Consider the following 27,488-nt stretch of genomic DNA (forward strand, 5'->3'; position numbering starts at 1 on the left):
TCACAGCCCAGAGGACTCACACACACACACACACACACACACACACACTCACTCACACAAACACACACAAACATCCAATGGGGACTCCGAGATTAGCCTGTGCTTTTTTAAGCTGCCCCTTCTTTTCAGACAATCAAAATCCTTTCTAAACTTTAAATAAGAAATTATCCCAACATCTTACCTTAAGGAGCATGAATCCTGCAACCATACCCACACCTGCAAAGAGCCAAGGCTGAATACGACCCTCTTGGCTACATTTAGCTCCAGAACCTCTTTGCTTTAAAGCCAACACCAATTCCCCACATGGAATCCCTAGATTAAACGAGCATCTGGAACCTCTTCTCTCCTGCTTCCTTAACTTAGACATCAGCCAGCATTACCCTCTCACTGCCAGTGTAGTACTAAGTGTCATAGCTGCCCATTCTATTTTCTGAAATCACAGTCGCAGATAAGTCCTGCTAACAAAAGAAAGCCAAGACAGATTGATGACTAATCTAGAAACATGGGTCAATATGCACACACTGAGCCAAACCCTAATCTCTAGCTTAGTAACCACTTGGATGGGGCTCCTTGCAGATCTTTAATTCATAACTGGCTGTCCAGAAAAAAATATGATATCTAGGATTTGTCTCCAAACAATCCAGTTGGGGTCGTAGGTGGGAAGTGAGAGATGAAACAAAAGCGACGATGAGCTTGCTGTAGTTGAACGATGAACACGTGAAGGTGCATTATAATATTTGCTCTACTTTTAAATTTAAAATTTTCCATGACAAAAAGTTAAAACGAATGATCACCCAATGAAACTCATGTGTGAAAATATGAGAAAGAGAGGAATACACCGACGATAAATACCATAACCTTGTTTTCTAAACACCCTTCACCAAAAACGGAAAATCTAGGGAAATAAGCAAAAAAAAATGTTTAATTGAATATCACACTAGGAAAAATGAACAGCCTGTAGTTATGGTTTTATAAATGAAGTAATAATGGCCTTAAAGCTTCCTTTCAATATTTCAAAAGCCAAATTAGAGGTATGTATTTAACTATAATAAAGCTTCTTTTATTTTTTTATTTTAAATATCTCTGATTTGAAATAAGTGATATCAACATAGAAACACTGGTTATCTCACGCTTGTCAGAAACTGTTAGCAATTAATATGCCTTTGATTAATATAAGTGGGAAAATGGATGACCTATAACTAATATGAACATGATCTGTGTCATGAACAAATATCCTATTAAACAAGAGATCTGAGAGGACACCATTTAAAAAAAAAAAAAAAAAGCATCCTTTATTGGTGCAAACTTTGGGACCACAGATATAAACCATCATATCTCCAAACCACTTATGCTACCTGAGAGATCTGCCACTGGGAATCAGCCAAAATATGGGCACTTTATATATGAAAACCACTAATTTGGCCAGAATTTGGAAGAAACTAGAAGGGGTCATACAAGGCCAGATTCCAGCTTCCACAATAAACGGGGAAAGTCACATACCAAGTAAAACCATGCTCACAGCCTTGGAATTTGACTGACTGACCATGCCAGACACAACTACTGGAAATCTAATTCTGGACATAAGTTAAAAAGCAGATTTATGTCATGGTTTTGGGAAAGACCATGTGTCAAGATGTGCCACGCCTGCTTCAAAGATGAACCGGGACAAGAACAAACTTTGTTTCCCTCTGACCAGAGTATGCACAAGACCCAACACTGAAAATCCTAACATGGGATTTGATGATTTGAAAAAAAAAAAAAGGGCTTCCCTGGTGGCGCAGTGGTTGAGAATCCGCCTGCTGATGCAGGGGACACGGGTTCGTGCCCTGGTCCGGGAAGATCCCACATGCCGCGGAGCGGCTGGGCCCGTGAGCCATGGCCGCTGAGCCTGAGCGTCCGGAGCCTGTGCTCCACAACGGGAGAGGCCACAACAGTGAGGCCCGCATACCACAAAAAAAAAAAAAAAAAAAAGAAAAACATAGTAGTTGACGGTTTTCTGTTTTCTTTTTTAAGTTTTCCAGGTCTAAAACAACCTGTTTCCTTTCCAGTAAAGAAACAATGCCAAATTCTGAAAAGGAAATTTGTCCGACTTAATGGATAAGCACATAAAAGCTGGAAAAGGGAGTATTAGGGGAAAACCAGTGCAACTTGGCCTTAGGAGGCAGGCCTCTAAATTTATTGGTAAAAAAGGACTGAGGGTCAGAGAAGGGAGTGTGGGGGTAATAATTACGAACGAGTTGCCTGATGGAGGTCAGCTAAAGAAAACTTCGTTTTTGTCAATTTGAAAATCACGGTTCCAGCAATTCACTACGTGAGCTAAGAGAAACTTCCATTAGCTTACACCCATACTCACATATTTTTCATTCAAGCAGCCATAATTTGAGGTCTAGTTTTATTAAATTGGCAATAGTATAATACAAAGTCTTATGCATTTAATAAATATTCGTCAGATAAAAAAATGAATGAGGTGGTTACTTATACCACATCATGAAATCTAAATCAAAGGTCATTAGAAATGACAAAAATAAAATCCCCAGGTACGGTGGTCATGGTTATTTGTCTAACCAACATTCATAACCTTAATTTTCTTCTGGGGGGTGAGGCAATATGTCAGGCTAAAATGGTCTGTTCCCCAGACACCCTTAGGAAAATGAAGGGGAAGCCATGTGACCCAGTTTTGACCAATGAGATGCAAGAAAGAAGGCTCTGAGGAAGTCTGCAATCAAGATATGAAGACATCCCCTTCCCACTTTCTTGGGAATAGCTTCTGGACAGTACAGAGCCATCTCATCACCATGGGGACAAAAGCCAGATGATAAAGAGGTGAAAAACAGAAAGAGCCTGGTTCTCAGTGGCATTGCTGAGATGCTGCCCCTCCCAAAATGTCTGGATTCCTAACCTCGCACTTCATGTTAGGTGTGACTTTAAGCTGCTGTTTTCTATAATTCACAGGCAGAAATATTCTAACAAACACCAGATATAATTTGTCTTTTCCCCTGTGTTCTCAGAAGCTGCTTCTATTTCCAGTGACTGTGATGCTCCATATAACTGTCCAATAACAGGGTTATGTAATCATCGCTGACCTCATCAACAGTTCCCACTTGTCAAGAGGATCCCTCACACTAAAATGCCAACAAGATTAAAGGCAGGCAGCCATCAGGAAAAGAGAGTAGTACTATTCCAGATCAAGAAATGGAGGATCTTCTACCTTAAGACAGTCTTCAAAACATGTATGTCTCAACAAAGAAGGAAAGGGAATATTTAGAGGTCTGGCTAAACTAAACATGAGAAATGAAACATCTCTGAAAAACAGAAAACAAGAACAGGAGGGCACCTCTTAAGGGCTTGAAGGGTATGCTGGTTCAGAGGCCCCTACTCCGTGCTTCTACGGGGCCTCAGCAATGTACCTCCTGTGGAATGTAAAACTCTACAGTCACTTCTCTCTCTTGTTGATGTCTCTTGATGGAACATAAACTCCTAGAGCTCAGGAAAGCTGGCGTGTAACAAGTACTGACAACCGCTGAATGAAGAAATGAGCAAAGCAACGTACAAATTCCTTTTCCAAGAGATTTTATGAAAAGCATGCAATCCCCAAAAAATAAAATCAAATCTGGGATCATGACTTTTCTAGAAATATAATGAGTTGTATGAACTGTTCAAGTGACCCAACATAACATATTTAATTCAAACGTCTATGAGAAGAAAAGAAAAGAAAAGGGGAAATAACTACACTTAGGAAGAAACTATTTTAAGCCAGGTGATGTGTTAGGGGCTTTACACCCAGTATTTCATTAATCTCCACAACACACCCCCGCATCCCAGTTAGTCACTAGGGTCTCCGCTTTCAGACCAGGACAAGTTCAGAGAGAGCGAGGGAGCTAAACCAGGGTCACATACCCACTAAAAGCCAGAGCTGATATTCAAACCCAGGAATGTCAGCTCTCACTTTTCTGCTTTATCACGCTGTTTCCTCACTTTGGTCTTTACTAAAATATTGTTTATAAATTGTATACGTTAGCTGATATAACATTCACGAGAAACTTCAGTTTATGGCCTCAAAACCATATATGCAGGACGAGGGTCCACTGTAACCTCAAGAATGATTACTTTTTGCCCATGTCACTAATCAGACATGGTTTGGCATGACACAGACACTAACCTCTAGCTCATGTGACAGCTGTAAGGAATTACAAAGGAGCTACATACCTACAGCATGTTCCCACCCCCCCCAAAAAAGTCACTATGTACTTATATGACCTAGAAATGATGCAAAATAAACCTATGTGCCAAGGGCTTCAGTTTCGCTTAGAAATCAACAGCCCTCCCCGCCCCGCCCACGTATAGTAAACACACGCACGACAGCTTGCATGTATGTGCCTTGGAGATGTCAGTGGGTGGGCTTACAATAAAACCCAAGGCTTCTGTGCACACAAGATATCAGATCTACTGAAGCAGTTTAAAGTAAAAGACTCAATTGAACCAAAGGGGGAAAAAAATCCACTGTTGAGGGTAAAAAAAAAAAAAGGATGTATTTTGCAACAGACTGCTACACTTTTCATTGAATAAATAATACCTCTTCGAAACTGATGAAAATGTAGTGGAAATATTTATCCAGTAAACATTTTAATGAAATAAATTGTTATGACTCCAAAGAAACCTAATTTAACAACTTCATAAATTCTCATAGAGAAGAAATAGACTCACCACCCCTGAAACATTTTGTAATCATTTTGCCACAATATGTGCACAGTCTGTGAGGTATGCGCAGAGATGAAAAACTTAACCGTATTAGCCTAATCACAAGCTTCTTTTCTCTGCTATTTCAAGCTAACTCTTCCACCAGTTTTTAAACAAAACAGAGTATTTTGCAAGTCACCATTTCTATCAGGACAGCTATCTAATATCTATTTTTTTTTTAACCTGAAAAATGTGTTAGAAGCCAAACTTACTGTGGGATGGTTCTTATGTGAAACATGTTTCCATTTTTTCCTCCCCCTTTCTAGTAGTTATCTATCATTTTCAAATGTTCCATACACAGATCTTTGGCGAAAAAAAGAAAAATCATTAGTATAAGGACCTGGGGGCTTCTTCTAAATAATGGATGAATTATCTTTAGGAAGATAAACTACTCTTTTTTTTTTTTTTTCAGCTAACCCATTCCAATGCTTTCCCATGATAAAGAAAAAGTGTATTCTCAGTTAAATACCACTATTGCGCACAGTTTTTCCTCTACAAAGTTATTTTTCAAAGTGTTCAATCTTCACCAAAGGCTAATCACTTTCAAAGACAGGCCTTATAATAAAAGAAACGGGGTAAAGATACTTTTACCCCTTTGCTTAAAGATGCTTAAAGTAGATCTCTGTACACAACTTCTGCTTTTAAATCTCTTGCCCAAAACTCCAAGCTTTCTAGTAAATTCGGACTCCCTTCACGAATGCTTACTTTGCTTAAAGTACACCCAGAAAATTAGGCCAAAAGCATTCATATTCCCCCTTGCATTTGACCCCACCAGCAGCCAGACACTGCCCCATTTACAGAAAAAATATATATATCGAGGTTCACATTAAATTAACTGCCATAAGAAGTTCCAGAGCTTGAACTAAAAAAGGCTTAAACATTAAAATACCTTTTTTTCATAGGCACCAGCTCACTTTCCTTATTTCTTTTTCTTTGCATCTTAAAGTAATTCATAACAACTGACTAAGGCTCAAAAATTTACACGTAAATCTACTCTACAAATAAAGTTTGAGAAGTTATATTTAGCAGATTTCTGATGATACTGGACACAATCTTGGTGCAGCTTCCTAGCCATGAAAGGGAATTCTTATTAGTCTTTAACAGAAAAATAACTGAGCTGATTAAATATAGATCAAAGGAAGTTCTGCCATGAAAAGGCCAATTTTCTATAACTCGTGGAAAAAAATGTATCAATAAATAAGAAGCAATCTGGTGTTTCTCATTCTGGCCTATAATGGTTGTCTGTTTATGATTAGATTAAGAGCAAGCACTTCTGACGCCTTTGTTGTGCTTTTCAGTTATTCTCCAATATTTTTAGCATGACCATGTATTATTGTTACAAGCTCCAAAGTTATTTCTTTAATCTTAGACACTACTGATATATAATCTCCTTTTTATTCACATAAATCACTACTTTGAAATAAATAATGTATGTTAATATATTTAGAAAATATATTGATAATTAAATTTATACCTTTAAAATAACTTCTTTTCATACTGTCACCTATAGATTCTAGTACAAAACCATATTAAATGTTTTAAGGTTATTTTCTACTTCAAAATAAGCTAACTAATGAACTGATAAATACATTTTTATATTTATCTGTATCTGCCCCAAAAATTTAGAAAATTACCTGTTTCTTATTCCAACCATTCTCCTTCATCTGTGCTATTTATTCTTTGCCAACTCTTAAAATCTATTTGGGGTGACCCCACGATATGTCAACTCTTTCTCTGACAGCTTTATCAGGACTATAAAAATATATATCTATGTTATATACATATGCTATATACATGTTATATACACATACAGTATATAAACATATACACTTATATACACATATTACATACACATACATCTTTTATATATACATATATGTATAAATATATATATGAACTCACTGTTTAAAGATTTCCACCAGAGAAGCCTGTCAACCCAGTTTCAGGTTGAAACTAAGGTAGTTTCAGCTACCTTAGCCAACCTGACCAACTAGTTTGACTGAGCTAACAATAGTTTTGAATTTTTTTTCCACGTAAGTGACCAATTGTTTAACCAAATTAGTAAAGAGCGGTGCAGATTAGAAACCTCATTCCTCTTATTATACTGGTCACCCTTACCTTCCCCAGAGACCAATAACCCCAAATAACCATGAGTCGATTCATTAAGCATTTATTTCGTACATAGTATTTCTCATTACTGTGAAGGGAAAAGATTAGAGTGTGGTAGTTCACAAGTTCTAAACGTAACTGAAGGTATGACGTTTCTCTGTGCATCTTGCCAGGTAGCCAATAACTTTTAGATTCTTTTCAACAGAAGTTGGATGGAAATTTTCCTATCATTTCAAATTTTCAGGTAAAGTCTCAATGCTAAAGGCAATAGGTGATGAGTTCTGGTCACAGGACCAGACCACAGGACTTGCTACACATGGTCAAACCAGTCCAGAGGTCACCCCCAGAGTCTATGTATGAGAACTTGCATTGCAGAAGTCACTTCTGCAAAGAAAATTCTCGGGAGCAGACAGTGGTTCCCTTTTTTTTCCCCTCTCGACCAGCTCAGATCAAATGCCCAAAACAACCCTTATACCTTGGGGTTCTCTGCAATGAGGGAGGTTGATCATCTATTCCCTGGCTGGAAGCTTGCCTCACTGCAGAAACTCACAGCCTGCTCGGTGGCACATGTGTGAGGATGGAGCCCTCAAGCCTGGCGGATGCTGCCTGCAATTGTAGGGCAAGGCAACAGAGCCTTAGAGAAAGTGGAACGGAGTTTGATGGTGCTAACATGTGAGTTTTCCTATGGACCAAGTGGATCCCATGGAGGTAATGAGGTTTGCGTGATCCTGATAGGTCTCTACCCAAGTGGGCTGCCTGGACAGGCACTCAGGGATACTCCAGTGATACCACTGGAGGACAGGAGCTGCATGGCATAAGTGGTCACTCAGGAGTTGCACTGCCCACATCCAAAAATGGCATGGTAGAGATGGAAGATCTGCAGAAGATCTCCCAAGAACACATGAGGCTGCATACGAGAAAGAGATGGCCATGAAAACAATAGCACCAGCTAACTGCAATAGCCTTGGCCCCTTTTCTGCCCCTGCCAACTCTGGAGGAGCCAGAGACAGTGGGCAGAAAGAAGTACAGAAGGAGAAATGACCCTTCTTCCTTGTTGATGATCATCACCAAGCTGGAGTTCAGGCCTAAGGATGGAAAAGGGGAGAAGCTATAAACTAGACAAGAAAATGGAAATTTTATTTACATTGTACTACATTTTCTAATATTTTAAATTAGATTTTCCAACACTTTTAAAAGAAGAATAAAGCTATTTTCTGTTTGTGTCTTATTAAGAGTGACACATTCAACAAACCAGCTACACTAATAAGTATCCAACCTATTAAAGATTATTTTTCATAAAGTTAAAAGAGAAAGAAAAGTAAGACTATATAGAAAATCAAAATGTAAATTTAATATAACTCTTAAGACTTTAACTCAAGAATACAACCATATTAACAACAACTTTAAGTGTAAATGGAGGGGCTTCCCTGGTGGCACAGTAGTTAAGAATCCACCTGCCAATGCAGGGGACACGGGTTCGAGTCCTGGTCTGGGAATAACCCACATGCCTTGGAGCAGCTAAGTCCATGCACCACACCTACTGAGCCTGTGCTCTAGAGCCCGCGAGCCACAACTACTGAAGCTTGCATGCCACAACTACTGAAGCCCGTGTGCCTAGAGCCTGTGCTCCACAACAAGAGAAGCCACTGCAATGAGAAGCCCACGCACCATAACCAAGAGTAGCCCCCGCTCACTGCAACTATTGAAAGCCCGTGTATGGCAACGAAGACCCAAAGCAGCCATAAATAAATTTATTAAAAAATTTAAAAATATATAAATGGACTAAGCATTCCATTCAAATAGCAAAGATTGTCAGAATGGATAAAATAATAATAATAAAGCTAGAATCAACTATACATCAACTATGCACTCTGCAAAGAAACAAACAGAAACACAGATACATTAGAAAAAAAAAGTTATACCATGCATGCAAACACTAAGCATAAAACAGCTGAACTGGCTATATTAATATAAGATAGACTTCAACATAAGGGGGTATTACTAGAGACAAAGACTAATACTTCATGATGATAAAACAGTAAATCTGAAAGAATGGTATAAGAGATAAGAAAACTGAGACAGATTACTTGCTCAAGGTCACTTAGCTAAGAGAATGGTCACCTACAAGTCACTTCTCCCAATTCCTTTTTCAGAGCCTTTTTCATATAACCAGGGCCCCAAATCTGAGCTCATTCGGCACAAAAGTAACCAGCCAACTTGGTCAAAACCATTAACTCATTAGCTACCCAGACACAGCCTTAGTGGGGGAAGGTGGGGGAGTGTCACATGGAAGGGTAGAGGGGCAGGGGGTGCCTGAGCTGGGTCTGGCTCCAGATTCAAGCACTGCAACTTGCTAGTTGTGTAGCCCTGAACAAATTACTTAAATGGGCCTCAGTCTCCTTATCTACAGAATGAGAATACCGTCACCTCTTTCATGGGATTGATGGAAAAGATGACGATGAGGAAGAAGAGGACAGTAACTTACCCAGCTAGTCAGTGACAAAGCTGGGACCCCACAATACACATCACAACCATTTTGTTAAGATGTCTCCCAGATGCGTTATAGCCAATTGTAAGTACCTGGTGGAATGCGTGACCTTTACTAAGCACTTGAAAAATGTTGGTTCCCTTCCCAATACACTGATGCTATCTATACTTGAGAGTAAGTCAAGGAAGGTATTTTCTGTATGGGATCCTCAACTATAAAACACATTCTTTTCAATCTAGATAAAGTGTGTTTCAGATAATCACTTTTTCTTCTGCCATGTTAGCTTTGCCTAACTCTGTAAGGTCATATTGTCTAAGTGAGTAAAGCAGACAGGGTAGAAATCTCAATGATAATTTTATTCATATCACTTTTTACACTACAAAATGAGTCATTCAATGGACACAATTTAACACATTCCTCCAAAACAAAAATGTTTTAACATATCATCTTGTTCAAAGAAGAAAGAGACATTCCTCCAGATGACCAGAGAGTCACAGCCTCAGGACTGTAAGGCCAACCTTTAGTTTGGTGAAAGATTATTCAAAAAAGGAACTCTTTCTCATGGGTAAGTCTGTACTATATAAGGTGAATCCCTGTATAAAATGTTCAAGAAACTTGACAACTTTCTGGATTATCTTTATTACATAATTGAGCAAGTTATAGGAGTAGGCATTTACAATCACACTGGGCTTCATGTTTTCAGAGTCTAGTCAACTCTCCTAAACTCTTTTATAGTCAAGGTTATAGTCAAGGTCAACATATTTTCAACCCAGGAAAGTGGGTGTCAGCAAGGTAAACGGTTGCCCAGAGTGCCGCCTCACAAACCACATGAAATTTAAAAGTAAGACAAAACTTGATAATTAATGTTAAAAAATGCATCACTTGGCTACCAGTTTTAGAAACAGCAGAATGCATACAAATGCAAAAAAAGACGTACAAAACCATCAAATAAGGAAGAGAAGTGGAAAAACAGTAGGCGGTCAATGTCCCCATCTTTCATACTCATTTAGGAGACACTTAAGAGCCTACTGTGTGTTAGGTCCTGCACAAATCTAATTTTAAAATTGAGAATAATTATGAACACTTGAAAGCACCAAAGAGCTCAAAATTAGTTTATTCAAATAAATTCAAATGAATTCATGTGATCACTGAAACTTAATGCACATAAATGAGTCAAGACATCATATTATCTTGACCCCATTCAATGTTGTAGCTATGTCAGGTTCTGGGTAGAGTATTTTAAACAAAATATTGAATATATCATATCTAAACTACCAAATTTCTGCATGATTTAAGAAAATAGCACTAGATACTATTTAAAAAGTACCAAATCCAGCAAAATATTCCATTACACTTACTGAAAGTTCACATAATTTATTCTCCACAAAAGAATATTAGAAAGGAAAAGCACCAACTACCTAAAGAGAAATTAAAATATTTCCTGGACTACCCAAAAGTTAGACGAAGCAAAAACACTTTTATTTTGCTTAAAAAAACTTACCCCAGGACTGAGATTGATAGCAGAGAAATTCAATAATTACACATTACCTTTCAAATTGTAAGTTAGGCAATGATTCAAGTTCCTAATTATGGAAAGTTTAACGTGAAACATTTCAACCCTAAGATACCTTAAAGAAGGATAGGAAATTCACAGAGGAAAAATAGATGATGAATAGATAGATATACAGGTAAACAGACTAAAGGGAATACATGATTTATCTAATCCTTTCCCGTAAATAAACTGACTTATGAAAGTTCAGGGAAAGCAAACACCCTGTAAAATAAGCCAAGTTGAGACAAAAATCACCTTTTGAAATTAGGAATATATGTTCCAATACCAAAATTATTATTTTGAAATGATAAAAGAGCAGATGTGTTTTTTTATCATTATTCTAATTTGACCATTCTGTTTTCCTAAATATTATCAAGTTCATTCCTTTAAATAATTTATTTAACAGACTTTGTGCATGCTAAACATTGTGCTGGTGAATGAGGAAACAGAAATAGGCAACCTCAGCCTAAGGAAGCTCTGTGTGTGTGTGTGTGTGCCCGCGCGCGCACGCACGTGCGTGTGTGTGTACGTGTGTCCGTGTGTGTGTGTGTATGGCTGGGATGCTGGAAGTTAAACAAGTAAACAGACAGAGCACAGTGCCATGACTGCTATGGAGACAGCATTCATAAAAAAAGAAAGAGTGGAATAATTCAAATCAGTTTTATTATTTTGCTCTGTAATACTTTATTTGTTTGGTTTCTATATCAGTAGGACTGCTTTCAGCTGCATGTAAAAGAAACTCTACTGTATTCCTTTGCTAGGGCTGCCATAACAACAAAATACTAGACTAGGTGGCTTAAACAACAAATTATTTTTTTAACAGTTCTGAAGGCTGGAGGTCCAAGATCGAGGTTTGTTTCCTGGGAACGTTCCTTAGCGTGAAGACAGCCACCTCCTCACCACGTCCTCACACAGCCTTCCCTCTGTAGGCATGCACACACCCCTGCCTTCTCTCCTGCGTCCTAACATCTCTGCTTATAAAGATACCAGTCAGATTGGATTAGGTTTAAGAGCTTCATTTTAACCTTATTTATCTCTTTTAAGGTCTTATCTCCAAATACAGTCACATTCTGAGGTACTGAGGGGTAGGGCTTCAACCTATGAATTTTGGAGGGACACAGTTCAGTCCACAACAGCCATCAAAGTGACTTAACCAAAGAGTCACTTACCTTTCTCAGTTAACAGGAAATTCATAGGGAAGTTGATCAGGGTTGATAAAGCCACTCAAGTAAGGCATCCAGAAACTGGACACCTCCATTTCCTGTCCTGCCAACCTCAGACCACGAGACAGCAGCTACAAGTGTCCAGTAAGGAAAGGAAAGAATCAGGAGGAAGAAACCTACATCTCCCTGGTCAGAACTGGGTGAGCCCTCCTGGCTGCAGGGAGGCCAAGGAGAGGAGTATTTTCAAGTGGACACATTGCTACCCTGAACCAAAAGAACAGCTCCATCAGAAAGAAGGGAGAGAGAACTGTGTCCCAGGCACCTCACTGACCACAGATGCACCATGTAGACTTGGGTCTATACTACTGATCAACCTTGTGACCTTAAGTAAATGCTTTCATCATTCTGTTCTCTGAGTATGGAGGGGTGGGAATGGTACCCAGCCTGCAAAATCACTGAGAGAATGAAATAGGGTTGCATGAATCAGAAAGCCCAGGGCACACTACCTAAGCCCTAATGGACCTGGGTCTGAGGCCTGGTCTTTAGGTATCCTGGGGAGTCACAAGATTCTAAAATATCACAGAGCACCCAGTCAAGACTCAAAAACACCGAAGAACTGACTCTATTTCTTTACTGTGTGACTTTTCATGTATTCCAGTCCATAGCGTGGCCAGAGAGCCTGCAGTCTGTGACTCTCGTGTGTGTGTGTGTGTGTGTGTGTGTGTGTGTGTGTGTGTGTGTGAACGCACACACGTGTTTGCTGGGGGCAAGGGGGGGGACTTCCTTTCTGATGGTCTTACACCTTTCATGAGGGGAGGAAGCACCGATTTACTAGTACTTGTGTTCCTTGCATCACATTCTTTCTCATCCTTTCACAATCAAAAGGCTGCTTTCAGGAATTTCTCTTTAGATATTCTAGACAAGAAACCTATTTAGCAGTGAGGTATAACTTCCAGGGAATTTATGCTTTCACCTCTCCAACAAAGCTGGGAGAGCCTTACATGGAGTGGATGAAGAAGGAAAGGGAAGCTCTGCGTGTGTGTGTGTGTGAGAGAGAGATGACATACTTTAACTTCTGTAACAGGAGGTGTTTAGAAAATATTTAACATAGATCAAGAAACAGCAGTACAATCCTATAAAAATATGTCAATAATTACTAGTAGAAATAGCAAAAAGTTTGGAAGTGGTTCCCACTGAAGTTGGGGTGGGGGAACAGGACTGCAGACCAGGCAAGGGAGTGTAGTTTTTACTAAAGCCTTTTAGTATTCGTTGAATATTTAAAACTTACATGCAAATATTGGATAAAAATCAGGTATACATTATAACTTTTCAAAATATATTGTACATATACTTCAATTTAAAAAAACTAAAAAATAAAAAAAGCTGGGACAGCCTTGGTTTGATAAAAAGTGGAACTTTTCCAGAAGGTTTTTCAAATTCATTTGCTGCTCTGAATTGAGGAGTGGGTTCCTTCTGGTTGTCAACCTTGATGTAAAAACTGTTGGTCTGTCATGTTTATAAATTAAAGCTGAGAATATAAAAATTAGCATGTGACAGAACAGTTCAAGAGAGCTTGGCTCAAGCAGAGTCACTTTCAGTATAGGTATCAATACCCAAATCATCTGTGCTTTTAAATTTCCTCCTCTTCCTCTGATAGCTGCACAAAAAAATCTCTGTGTGTTACTTATGACAGATGGGAGAGGAACTTTACCCAGTTACTTTGAAATTCTTTCAAAGGGAATGAAAAATGGACAGAATGAGGCCAGACTTGAGATTCTCGGATGGCCTCACAGGTCCACAAAGGATCTAAATAAAAGGAAATATTCATCTGTATTTCCACAGGGCTATCGTGAAAAACTTTTCCCAGCAGCTGCAATAACTAAACTGTCACCCTTCTAAATGTTGTCTCCACTCAAATCTGAAAAATCATATATCTAATAATTAACATACTTAGCCAGCACTTTTCCAACACAAAGCTAAAAGAAATTTGCTAAATCCCAAAAAGATGCCAATTGTGAAGAAGGAACCTCATAAACGCCACTGACACCACAGGCTTGGGGAGGGGAGAAGGTGAAGACTGTCAAAGCCACACTTTTCATAAGATTCAAACCAATGTCCTGAATAATGAGTTCCCTCCTGATTTGGAAAAGATGCTCTCCTAAAAACAACATTCAGCAGAATATTTTCCTTCAATTAAGTAATGGCTCTCTTGCTTTCTCTCTCTGGCACTGGTTCGTTCACAGGTCATTTGGAAAATAAAATGCTACAAGAAAATAAAAACAAAGCATTTCGGATTACCAAGAGTCCCACTTAATAAAAATAATCTGATTAAATAAATGGTTTTTTCCTCTAAGTTTTCAGCCAAGTTTGAAATAAGAGAATTTCTCTGATTTGGGGTTTAACACAACTGTAAGAAAATTAAGCACAACTTGATTAAAATCAAACCCATAAAATAGAAAAAACTATATGAGAGTGTACTCACAAGGAATAAGTGATAAACTATCTTCAGGGAAGTGTCTCCTCTGGTTCTAGTATACTAAGAAGTTGAAATATCCGAATCCCTGTTAGCAGAAATCATGAATATAGACTTTTCAAGTTACTGATCATATTTCCAAATGAATCGTTGTGTAAACAATAATGGAATACTTTTTACCCTCTGTAATAAGTCTGCAGATGACTTCAATTTATTAAACGTGGCACCTCTTCTGCTTATTCATCAGATTGGTTTCCTAACTTGGCAACAATGGCAGTTCATTATTCATTCATTGAAGAGACGCTGAATTAGTCTCTAATATGCAGATTCTTCCCTTCCCCAGGAAAGTCATGCTATGGCTAAAATTTGCAAACCATTCAACAGAAGAACTGAGGGTGGGGCTCCATCCTAGAGCTGAAATCAATGAAGGCTTTGTGGAAAAGATAGCAACTGTGCTGGTGTGTAAAGGGCCTGTAGGATTCACCAGTTGAAGAAGGGGGGTTAGTGCAAAGTCAGCACAAGCACTGTGGCCACAGAATTTATGTTCCTGGGATTTTAATATAGCTCAGTATTGTTGACCCAAACAAAGATGTTAAAACTTCACTGCAGAAGTGAAGCCATGGATGGTTTGTATTTGGCAAATTAGGGGAATAAAGTTAAGTCCTGAAAGCAACAGGGCACTGTAAAAGCATTTTAGAGGTTATGCTATAATAAGATTTGCTGTGTGCAAATGACTTTAGCTGAGTATAGAGAGTAAAGGGGTAAAAACGTAAACTTGTAAAGTAGTTGTTTATTTGCCTCTCTCCTCCAGGGAACTGCAAACCCCTGAGGGCAGGAGCTGCAGCTTGCTCATTGTTACAGTACCTGATACTCACTTAATAGCTAATAGAAAACATGAAAGATTGAATGAATGAGAGAGAAGGCAATAGGAAATTGATTGAAAGGTTACTGGAACAACCAAGGCATGAAAGTTGAGGACAGAAACTTAGGCAGCATCAATAAGAATGGAGGAATGGACAGAAATGCAAAATATTAATGGTAAACTCAAATAATCGGTGACTGTTGGATTTACGAAGATTTAGAACCTAAGATGAGACATAGATCTGGAGTGAAGTTGAGGACTTCTGTTTTGGACACACTGATTTGAAAGTAGCCATAAGACTTCAATGTCAAGATCTCCAGCAGACAATGGGATATAACTGAAGCTCAGACAAGTCAGGGATATGGGAGTCATCAGTGATTAAGTGGTTGTAAAAAAGGTAGAAGTGGGTGAGTTGTCTTGTACTGAAAGAATCTGTACCATAAGAAGAGTCAAGAGCAATGCAGAGACCTCCAGAGAATACCATTTTAAGGGCTGGGTGGTGGAAGAGGTGGTCAAGAAGGCCTGCCTCTGATACACGAAAACAGTATCGAATGGCCAAGCAAGGCCTAGGAATCAGGAACTTCAGGAATCTACAAGGGGAACAGCAAAAATGAATTCATCTAGTGCAATTCCTTCAGAGTGAAGGGATGCGACTTTCCCAGTCACCAACTTGGGGAATTTGCACGGGAGCAGTTGTTAATAGTGTCTTGGTTTTTTGTACCATAAAATGTGGAGAGAAGAAGAGATGAATTATGTCATTCCTTCCAGCAGCCTGACTTTATGATTGACCAATTCATTGCTTGTTCATTCAGGACAAGTACACAAACTAAACAGAGTCCAGAGCCCAGAGTCTTCACCAACAAAACAAGGGAACAGATGAGCCTGAAATCTCAGTCTTACTGTCATGCTGAACAATGGGAAACTACAGCTTGTTCATTTCTCCTCAGTGATGCTAATGATTCAGTTACATTGACTTCTTTGAAGGAAAATTACTGTTAATAACCTTAATTTCCTCCTTGTCTCTTTCCCCAGGTACTTGACATTTTAGATAAAATGTTTTCATAAAATATTAAAAGCAAAGGAATTATATCTTAGGTATCTAACTCCATGTTGTTTATGGACTTTATGAATCCCTTCTGTGTCTTCTTTCTAGAGCCTACACTTTTGGTTCTTCAGGGAAATACATAAAGTTTCCCATTCTGCTAATTTCCCAAGAAGCACAATCCATTCCAAATGAACTAAAAAAAAAAAAAAAAAAAAAAATTAAGTGTTACTCTAAGGCCCACCACACATCTTAGTGATATCAGCCATGTGACGTTATAGGACATTCCCGACTTCTATTTAAATTTAGTCCTCTTGGCTACAGTTTTCTTTTCTTTGGCCACAAAACCAGATCACAGGCTTTCCAGCCTGGCCTGACCCACGCACACCTCTGCTCTAGAACAGCAGGCAGGTAGAGTGCAGTTTGCCAGACCAGTCACATTCACCATCCTTGTTCACCCCTGCCTCTTCGCTCCTGCCCTCTAGTTTCTATCTGAATCAGCTAATGGAAGGCACCAGCCAGAGTCTGGGGACAAGAGGAGAGTGATGTAGGCATACTTGTTCCCCTGCCGTCTTCCCGCGGGGACATTACAGGTTGACTGTGTCCCTTTACAACAGGATATATCTCTTGTAGGACAGCTTTTCTTGCCCCTTTACTTAGAGTAGGAAAGCTCCCCATCATTGCTAAGTCCCTCTTCAGCCCTCACCCTGGTTGTGGTTTTGTTCCCTACACCTGCCCATACCTCCTAAAGGGTCTCCTTATGAAGCCTTCTTCAAAGGACTCAGTCTACACCCACCATCTGTTCCCCGGCAGGCCCTGAATGACACAAGATTGAAGAGTGACCAGGTGGGGCCCTCCACTGCGACTTTCACAGATATTATCAAAGGAAATTGTCTGTAAATTGTAAAACGCTGTAACATTTCCATGAACAAAACCTAGTACACACTTTCCTGAATATGCAAGGTTTTAATGCCAAGGAAACATGACTGAATCCTACCATATTTCTACAATTCACTGTGTGTTATAAAAATAAACACGCAGAAAGCATACAATCAGAATCCGAATATCATTGCCAACTTCACCAGAATTTTTCTTAAAAATGGGTATCTGGAGAAACAGATGAAAGAACTGAATCCATCTTTGAAAACAGAAACAATATTTCATTTCCTGCTATTTATCCACATCCAGATTTACTAACTCTGATAATATGATACTTTAGGGTGATTCCAAGTCTTTTAAGGGATGTCATAAAATTCTAAAAATTAACTAATAATTCACTTCATATTATTGAAAACAACTATAATTACTGAAGTTAACTTCTGAAAGAAGTTGAGAATCAGTGACCTAGATTTTCTGTATTTTTCCTAATGTCTCTAAATGAAAATATAGCGTAGTTTCTAATTTATACAGCCCTTTTTCTATATAACACTTCTAAATAGCATGGAAATTAATTTCAGGTATCTATTAAATAATAAAACTCAATAAAATAAATTTATCTCTAAATCTTCTAATTCTCAAAGTAGAAAGTAGAAGGTAAAAGAGATTCTTAAATAATTAAGTACTTGGAAGTCTAAAGCTATAAATACACCTGGATAGAATTTTTAGCAATGAAATTAATTTGATTTTCCCAGGTCAATATCAACCTCTGTTGTCTGTGCAGCACCTCACTTTTTTAACCATATATTCAAGGGTGTTTATGACATGTCCCTGGTCTGAGGAATTGAGAGTTTCACAGCTAACCAAATTGATCAGAATATAGATTTTCAACTCAGATTCTACTCAATATCTCTTTACTAACAACTTTTTTAATTGGCCTATTAATTGGTAAATTCTTTTTGATCAAGTATTGTATTTTCAAGGAATTTTAAGGACATAGACTATTTCTAAAGTCATTTCCTGGTGTACTGTATATAACTGAGATCTGAATGAACTAGTAAAGCAATGAAACAATGTGGGGCATGCTTTAATTAGACACCATATTCATAATTTGAGGTTCCACGAGATAGAAATTCCATGCGGACTTTGTTAAAGGCAATTTGGCAGTGCTCCCTCAAAATGTAAAATGTGCATACCTTTTTGACCAAATAGTTCTATTTCTAGGAAGTTATCTACAAGAAATTCTCACACATGTGCATGAAGACATAAGTACAAAGATCTTCAGTCTTTCAGTTTGCAACAGTGATAACAGGAGAATGGTTAAAATAAAACATGGTACACCCATAGTTTATTTATAGTACTACTAGAGTTTATGTAATGTTAGAAAGAAAATGTTAGAAAGAAAAATATAACTAGTATATGGACATGGAAAGATCACCACAACATACAATTAAGTGGCAAGTAAACAAGTCGCAGAAAAACATACACAGTACAATCCAGTTTATGTAGTAAGAAAAAGGCATGTGTATGTAGTTATATATGTAAATGCATAGAAAAAGGAGAGGAGAGAGGTGCTCTAAACTGTTGCCAATGGTTATATCTGAGCATGGGTGTAAGTGGGAAAGGTTGTTTTACATTTTGTTTCTGCGCTTCTACATTATCACTGCAATTGGAACATATTAATGTACCACATCCATCATTTTAAAAACCAATGGGGCTTCCCTGGTGGCGCAGTGGTTGAGAATCCGCCTGCCGATGCAGGAGACACGGGTTCGTGCCCTGGTCCGGGAAGATCCCACATGCCGCGGAGCAACTAAGCCCGTGAGCCATGGCCGCTGAGCCTGTGCGTCCGGAGCCTGTGCTCCGCAACGGGAGAGGCCACAACAGTGAGAGGCCCGCATACCGCAAAAAAAAAAAAAAAAAAAAAAACCAATGAAAGCAAAAAATTAATAGAAATTCTAGAGGGGGCTCTGGTGATTTATCCAATGATAGTGCATCAGCAGACAGCCTATCTCAAAGGACTTCAGTTTCATTTGATCCATTGCGATTCCTCCTTTAAGAGCCAAAAGGAAAATGAGGGCTGTTAAGTAGATTGCACGTTGAAACACTGACCTGTAGAAACAGATCTATATTCTGTATGTCCAGGACAAATCCAGCAACTACCAAATAGCAGGGGGGACATTTTGTGACTGGTTAGAGTTCAGATCAGTGATGTACACAAGAGACCCTCCACGTCCCCATAAATGGAGTCACGCATTTCTCCACACTTAGGTGGTCTTATTTCAAAGGAGCCCGCGAAATAGGAGAGAAAGCCCTGGCCTTCCTCCTTCAACTCTGCAGACTTGCTAACATCTTAGAAAAATGAGGGAGGGGAAAAACAGGCAGAAATTCAGACTCTGAAATGAACGTCCAATGGAAACAAATAGCCATAACCACCTTTGTGAGAAATTTAACAGGGGGAAGAAAAGAAAAACATGAATAAAGAAGGCACCATGCTTACTTAATCAAGACAACACTAGTTCACATGGTTTGCAAGCACTTACAGTTGACATAATCTCAAAGTGGGAGCTCATGAGCCGAATATGTTCCACAAATGTGTTTTTTTTTTTTTTTTTTTTTTTTTTTTTGTGGTACGTGCGCCTCTCACTGCTGTGGCTTCTCCCGTTGGGGAGCACAGGCTCCGGACGCACAGGTTCTGTGGCCATGGCTCACGGGGCCCAGCTGCTCGGCGGCATGTGGGATCTTCCTGGACCGGGGCACGAACCCGTGTCCCCTGCATCGGCAGGCGGACTCTCAACCACTGCGCCACCAGGGAAGCCCCACAAATGTTTTTTGTTTGGCCAGCCCATGGCCTGACATGTTTGTTTCTACTGTTAATTATTTCTAAAGTTTTTGCAATGATATCTCAAGCTTTAAAGAAATCTGTATTTCATGCTCTCTTGAAAATGGAGAGGTGCTGGCAACCCTGAGCCCCACGTCCACCTGGCAGAAATCTAATAGACCTGCCCCCCAGGAAGGGTCAGGGCAGAGCTCCCGATGCACATGGCCTCCCCATCCCCAAATGGGGGCTGACACCTGGGCAGCCCCATGATGCTTACCTGGCCCTCAGAGGAATCAGAGTGGGTCACAGCTGATAGAAACCATGAGGAACCTCACCCAGGAAGAGCTGGCCCTTCAGAAAACTAAATTAGTTTTTAGGCTACCCTGGAGCAGCATTTAGTAACCTCCCTCTCAGACTTCTGGCCCATGTATCTGCAGAAACAAAAGCAACTAAGGGCACGTGGTTTTATCTTCAATTTCCCATTTCAATTCCGTCGTCAAGGCAGGGTTGCCAGAAGCTTCTCTGTCATACCTCAGCCCCGTCCCCTAAAATAATGGTCTCAAAATAATGGTTTCACTGTAGCAAACCTCTTGGCAGCATGTACCTGAGTGGCAGGTAACACAGCACAGTGGTTAGAAGTTGGAGTTCTGGTGTCAGCCTACGTGGGTTTGACTTCCCATCTCTAACTTTCCCTCCCTGAAGTGAATAACTTCACCTTTCCCAGACTCAGTTTCCCCATATGTAAAATGGAGATACTATTAGGAACCACCAAGAAAAGCTGTAGGGAGAGATAAATAAAGTGGCACATTTTAAGTGCTTAACCAACATCTGTGGTTTTGTTACCGTTGTCGCCATCAGCGTGCCCACGGAAGCCCGTGGGGAAACAGGAGTCACGACACCTCCCCGTAAACATCACAGATCCCCAAATTATTCTGGCAGATGCCCCCTCCTTCCAGGCCTAACTGGCTTCATATGGTCTTTTTTCAAAGCCTGGCTGGGAGACACAGACGCCCTAGGGATAGCTTCCGGCTCGCTGAGTTCTTCGAAACCCCCCAGTCACAGAACTTCAAGGCAGTTAGGGCTGAGTTATCATGAGGCCCCTCTGTCCAACTTCAGTCACAGAGTCAGGCAAGTCCAGAGGAAGATCCGGCATTCACAGTAGCCCTAAAAGGTAACTAGAACTTCTGTGCTAGTAGAGGGGCAGGGCAAGTGTCCCTTACTAAAAGTTTTATAGGAACTGGCACATGCTGCTGTGTATGGTTAGGCCACTGGCCTTTGCCCCGTATGGAGGAGGAGAATAAGGAGGTGAATAGTCATACTAGAAGCCAAGAGCATTTGTAGCAATAGCAGCAGTAACACAACAGTGGCATCATTCACACTACACTGCAGGGCACTTTTGCCTTATAGGGTTATCCTCCTCAGTTACAGATGGGGCAACAGTCACTCAAGAGTCACACACTAACACGTGACATAGTCAGGATTCATGCTTGGGTCCACCTGATTCCAATACCCGAAGGTCACAGCAACTTTACACTGTTGAAAGCAAACCCCAACTTACCGGCCCCCACCACCGCCAGCTGCCTCCAAGAGGAAGCATCTCGAGAGCAGCGGTCCTTTAACTTGAGTGGGTCACAGACCCCCCTTCAATGTGATGAATCCTACAGACCCTTCTCAGCAAAATATTTTGAAATGTATAAAATTAAGTACAGAAGAAACCAATTATATTGAAATATACTTAACAAAAAAAAAATTTTTTAAGACACACATAGTAATGTACATGCTTCTTTTTACAAGCCATTAAATGCTGAGACTCATCAGTGACTCTAATACCTGCCCTAATTGTCATTTGGAAGTGAAGTGAAAATAAAGATGTATTTGCCAGCTAGATGGACCTACCAAATGCCATCATTAGGCCATTAGAGGGTGGTCCTGAGGTGAAGAGCTCCTGTCCTGGGGGAGATAGCAAAGATGTCAAATGTAAATCTAGTGGTCTGTGTTCTCTTCTCTCTGGATGAGCTGCTTATAATTAGTTCCTTCCAGTTACTGTCTTCCTCCTGCTCTGAGGAAATGGCTACTTCATTCATATCAGGGAGCCAACCACCTCCTCTAATTTTTCAGGAGGAGAAGAGTGCTATTACAAGGGCACTGTATCTTAAAGCAATGATTTGACTGCCCCCAGGGTGGCTCAGTAGCCAGAGGTGGAATTTCCCAGCCCTTTGCACCCAAAAGGATTAGGGGACAAGGGCCCTAAAGGAGACTCCTAGTCAAGGGGATAAGATAACACTATCTTGCAGTCACATGGTATGCGACCTTCTCACTGAAGGTTTTCTAGGTAGTAGGCAAAGGGGTGTGCAGAGAAAAACCATCTTCTGATTTATGTCCCTTTCATCTATGTTTGATTCCACAAAGAAAAGGAAACTAGATGGAGTTCACACAGAGAAAACAAAACCTCTGCTGGCCCTTCATCCTCTTGAACATAAGGATCTCCCAGTGACTCTGGGGTGAATTTTAAAAGCAGACTTCATTCCAGTAAGGACAATGGAAACTTCTCACGCATCTACTTGGTGATGCATTTTCACCCAGCCCTCCTTCCCCGGGGGTGAAGTAAACCCATTTATATATCTGGTGAGCTAAAGAGTCCCAGCCCGTGAATGCGCAAAAACTTATCTCTTTCTAAGGCATAACTAGATAAGTAATATTACACCTTGAGGAAGTATTTCTACTTCCAAGGAGGAGGCTTGATCAAAAGAAAAACTATGGGGCTTCCCTGGTGGCGCAGTGGTTGGGGGTCCGCCTGCCGATGCGGGGGGCGCGGGTTCGTGCCCCGGTCTGGGGGGATGCCGCGTGCCGCAGAGCAGCTAGGCCCGTGGGCCATGGCCACTGGGCCTGCGCGTCCAGAACCTGTGCTCCGCGGCGAGAGAGGCCACAGCAGTGGGAGGCCCGCGTACCGCAAAAAAAAAAAAAAGGAAAAAAAGAAAAACTATGAAACAGAAAAACAAATATTGAGGAATGAAAGAATGACCTACACAGGGTTATTTTAGTTCCTGAATATTACAGAGAAATAGAAAAGTGCAGAATGGACAGTACTGAGAATTACTGAGTGTCCTCACAGATAGTAAAACCACAGAAACTCAGCGATGAAGAGCTGTATTGATTTCCTGATAGGTGGGTAAGTCTTTTTGGCAGGCACTAATAAGACCCACAAGTTCACATTACATGGTGAACAGCAACTATTTTAGAAACTTCAGTCTGGACATGAAATACACTAACTGTGATCATTAAAGCGTCTCCATTAGTCCTTGACCTCATTCTGCATATCAAACACACAAGTTCTTGGTTTTACAGGACTCACTGTGATAGATGGCTTATTAAAGACCTGGGTCCTTCGTGCTAATAAACATGCTGTTTCATCCTTACTTTACGAGTGGTCACAAACTACGAAAATTCAGTCACGGTCTGCAAAGTAAGTTTAAGATTCAAAGAATATTTGTACCTCCCCCAAAATACTTGAGCTCACTATTAAAGACATTTGTGGAGAACGTAAGAAATACATAATCTTTCTTTCCTGTGACTATATTACATAAGGGCTGTGATCCACAAAGATCAAATTTATTCTCAACACAAGGTTTTTAAAGTAAAAAATAAACTCGGCAGCTAATTACTAATGTATTTTTAAAAAAATAATCCACAGAAATAATTGATAGAATGAAGGAATTAGATAATTTAAGTTTGCCAGCTACATCTAAAAGTTTGAGGAAAAAAATGCAGACACAAAATCCAGAAGCAGACTTATCTATCACATCTTTTCACAAATTGGCATGCCATCTGATGGGTTCAAGGAAAACAACACAACAGCACTAAAGCTCAATTTTACCTCAATTTTAACTTGGAAGATGGGTTAAGGCTGAATATTAGGCAAGCCTTAGACATCATTTCAATTCTTAACAAATCAAACCCCAAAGTGAATTTACTAGTATCCTAGGAAAATACCATGTTCATTTGGATAGCCAAATATAACTGTCCCACGTTGCCAAAATCAGCAGTATGCATTAATCTAAAGATGTTGGATTTGTTCTTAAGAAAGACAAAATAGCAGGGGCAAAAGCACTGGCTATGTCTCTGCTGGGGATGAAATATTTCAAAGAGGTGATACAGATTTAAAAATCAATTTCTGCAAAAGCATTCTGGTAACCCTTAAAACTTTTTAAACTTCCCTATTTCACTATCTCATTACGCAAAAACACACCTCCTCAAGATTCCAGGGCATAGAAGTAGTTTAACATCAATCACATTTTTCAGGCACACCAATTTTAAACTTGCAAAAGAGTATTTTAGAACAAAGCTCTCTGTGTGGGTGTACATTTGTAAAATAAAGGTAGCATTATCCCAACACATATCAATGTGTACCCAGTGATCAAATGGAGTCTTAGAAATTCTGTTTTGACAGCTATGTGTAGAATTGCATTTTCACCAGAGATTAATTCAGAGCTAGGTAGTGATATCAAAGCTAAATCAAAACTAAGTTGGGATGGCTGAATAATAATATAGTTGTAGGAAAGTGTAATCAGTAATCTAATATGGGCTACCGTAGATGTGTTATAATAAGTTACACTCAAAGGGTTACTAGTTATGGCAGCAAAGTCTCCTGTCCATAAAAATGCCAATAAAAAATGTTATCCTGCTTAAAAAGTGAATTTTTACGAAAACAGGTGTTCTTTCAAGATGGCCATCATTTATTAAACTTCAAAAGGAAGATGACATAATAGATAAAAACACGAGCTGAAAAATATGCAAGATTGTCCTATCAAAACACAGCATTCTGGATTACATAACACGGATAAAGGCAGATTAAATCACATGCCCCTGCCCAGCTAAATTTTTGTCCTTCTACATGATTCTAATAACTTAGGCCACTGAAGTTTGAAGCACACAAAATAATAGGTTCTCGGTTCAAGCATATATTTTTGAAACCAACCAAGAGTCTTGAAAAAACAAAAAGGATAAAGTTAAAATTTTACACACACACACACACACTATGTTTTTTTCTGAAGAATACAGTTCCTCGGACACCTTATTAACCTTGTAGATAGACTGCCCAGATAAAGTCACTAGTTGCTTTTACTGGTCAGTCTTATGAACCTGATTTCTCTTTAAAGGGGAAATAACTCTATTTTAGATGTTATATAGCTAAAGTTTGAATGACATTATTGCCAACGAAACAGAATTATTAAACAGCTATCTCCACACACTCATAACTTAATTTACAGGCCACCACGTATCACACTTACGGTAAAAATGGTGACCTTCCATGGACGTTTTGGCCAGAATTAAATTTCAAACATGTGCTTTAGAACAATAGGTAGAATCACCTCAAGAGTCATAAAGAAAAAAAAAGTCAGAGGGTCATCTCCCAAACACATGCACATTTATGAAATTATAATGTGCATTTGCATTTTTCTCTAGAAAAAAATGCTAGTTTTATGATTCTAGATAAAGTTGCACTGAGACATACTGGGAAATTGAAGAACTCCGTATTTCTATACTTCTGTAACAGCACTGCCTACAAAGTCTACAGTCAGAAGTATTGTACTATGTAGACAGGGTCTAATTAGTTAAGGAAAAGGCAACTTCAAAATTCTGAAAATAAGACAACCTTTAGTCTCCATCATTTGTATGCTCTTAGGAGGCTGGAACACTGCCCCCAAAGAGTGCCGGCCTGTCAGTGTTGTCTTAAGTGGAAATGGTCAATCATTTCTATTATTTCCCCAAAAGAGGTAAGAAGAGTCACACGCATACACATTTACATGCGTTGCACGGTGCCAACTATTTCCAACCAAAATCATATTCACGTCGAGCCGAGCTATTTCTAGCCAGAAGCGGCGAACGTCTGGACTGAGTCTAAGGAAACCCAGCGGGCGATGACTACAGGGGAAGGGGGTGGCGGCGGGGACCCCCGCCTCCCGCGCGCGCCGGTCGCCTGGTACCGGCACCTGCACCGGCTCCCGGGCTGGGCGTCTGGGTGCGCGCGCGCGGGCGCGCGTCCGGGACGCACCCGCCGGGAGCAAACAAGCCCAGCGGGCCCGGGCGGGCCGGAGCATCCTCGGGCGGGACCCGGAAAGCCTTCTCCTACCTGTCACTTTGCCTGGAGCTGCTGCCGAGGATGCGGCCACGGCCGCCGCCTGGAGACCCAGTGGGTGCGCGCGCGACTGTGCGCGCGCGTGTGTGTGTGTGTGTGTGAGCTCTTGTTTGCGGCGCGGCTCACTAACTGCTCCCGGAGCCACCAACCCCCTCCCCCCAGAAAGCGCCGGCCGCCGAGCCCCCTCCTGGCGCACGGGCCCGCCCCCCGCCCCGCCCCCGCCCCCGCCCCCTGCCTCCAGGGCTCTAGGTTCTCACCTCAGCCCCCCGCGGGGGTCTCCGCGTGCTCGCCCTGGACAAGCAGTGGGGCACCGCCGGCCCGCTGCGCCCTCCCGCCCGCCGGGCTCGGCGTATCCTGGCTCCGGGCCTCGCGGCCGGCCGCTCCCTCCTTCTCAGCCCCCGAGTCTCCCTACTCGTTCTCGCCTCCCGGCTCTGGAGCCCGAGCTGTCGCCTCGCAGCCCCAACCTGCCCGGGCTACGGAGCATGCCCAGTGCGGCGCGCCCGGCCGGGCTGGGGGTGGGCAGGGGCCGGGCCGGCCGCGAGCCAGCGGGGCGGGGAGGGGGCGCCAGGGGTGACGGCCGGGCTGGGTGGAGGGCTGCGCCGGGAAACGGTAGGTGGGGCGCCCGGGGAAGCCGCCCCGCAGCGCGCCCCTCGGGGGTCTCTCCGGCCGCCCCCTGGGGTCTGGGCGCCCCCGCGCCTGCACCGCGCCTGGGGTCGGGGGACGCACAGCGTGGCGCCTCGCGAGCAGCACCTGTAACGGGTGGGGGACATCCCTCTCCGATGCGAGACGCGAAGCTGGCTGTGGGCCCTGGGGCGAGGGTGGGGGTTAAAGAGTGGAGAGGGGTCAGGACGGGCAAAAGCTGACAACTCAAAGCCTTTGGCGGGGGCGGGGTGTTTATTTGTTTATATTTTGTTTAATAAACACATAAAGCGTTTACAGTGCTTCAGGCACTGTCATAAACGCTTTTTATTCCTTCAATCCTTAAAACAATCTTCCAAAGCAGGTACTACTATCTCCCCCACTAACCCCGGAGGCTTAAACTGAGCCACAGAAAGATCAAGTGGTTCCAAAAAGTCTTCCCCCATGTGCAACCTCAGAGACGCAAAATCCCCAGACTTTGGTCCCTGGGATGCTGGGGCGCAGCTCCAACCAGTTTTCGGCCCTAACTCGGCCCCAGGTGACTCCGAGTCACCCACGCATTTAGACCCTAATGGTGTTCCCTTTAGCAT

At 41.1% G+C, this 27,488-nt stretch overlaps 1 protein-coding gene across 6 annotated transcripts in view; it reads right to left on the reverse strand.

Moving 5' to 3' along the window:
* Positions 1-26,621, reverse strand: part of PLCB4 (phospholipase C beta 4) — a 436,230-nt gene extending 409,609 nt beyond the window's left edge. For 2 of the 6 annotated variants that reach the window (XM_067012118.1, XM_067012113.1), the window contains exon 1: positions 26,254-26,421. The gene's annotated coding sequence lies outside the window, so the exon portion shown is untranslated. Of the gene's footprint in view, positions 1-26,253; positions 26,422-26,516 lie in introns of those variants that run through there. The other 4 variants (XM_067012117.1, XM_067012114.1, XM_067012119.1 and 1 more) reach the window with 4 other exon arrangements.
* Positions 26,622-27,488: the final 867 nt, after the last annotated feature.

The sequence above is a fragment of the Kogia breviceps genome, chromosome 14 (assembly GCF_026419965.1).
Source record: "Kogia breviceps isolate mKogBre1 chromosome 14, mKogBre1 haplotype 1, whole genome shotgun sequence".
In the NCBI taxonomy this organism is placed as follows: Eukaryota; Metazoa; Chordata; class Mammalia; order Artiodactyla; family Physeteridae; genus Kogia; species Kogia breviceps.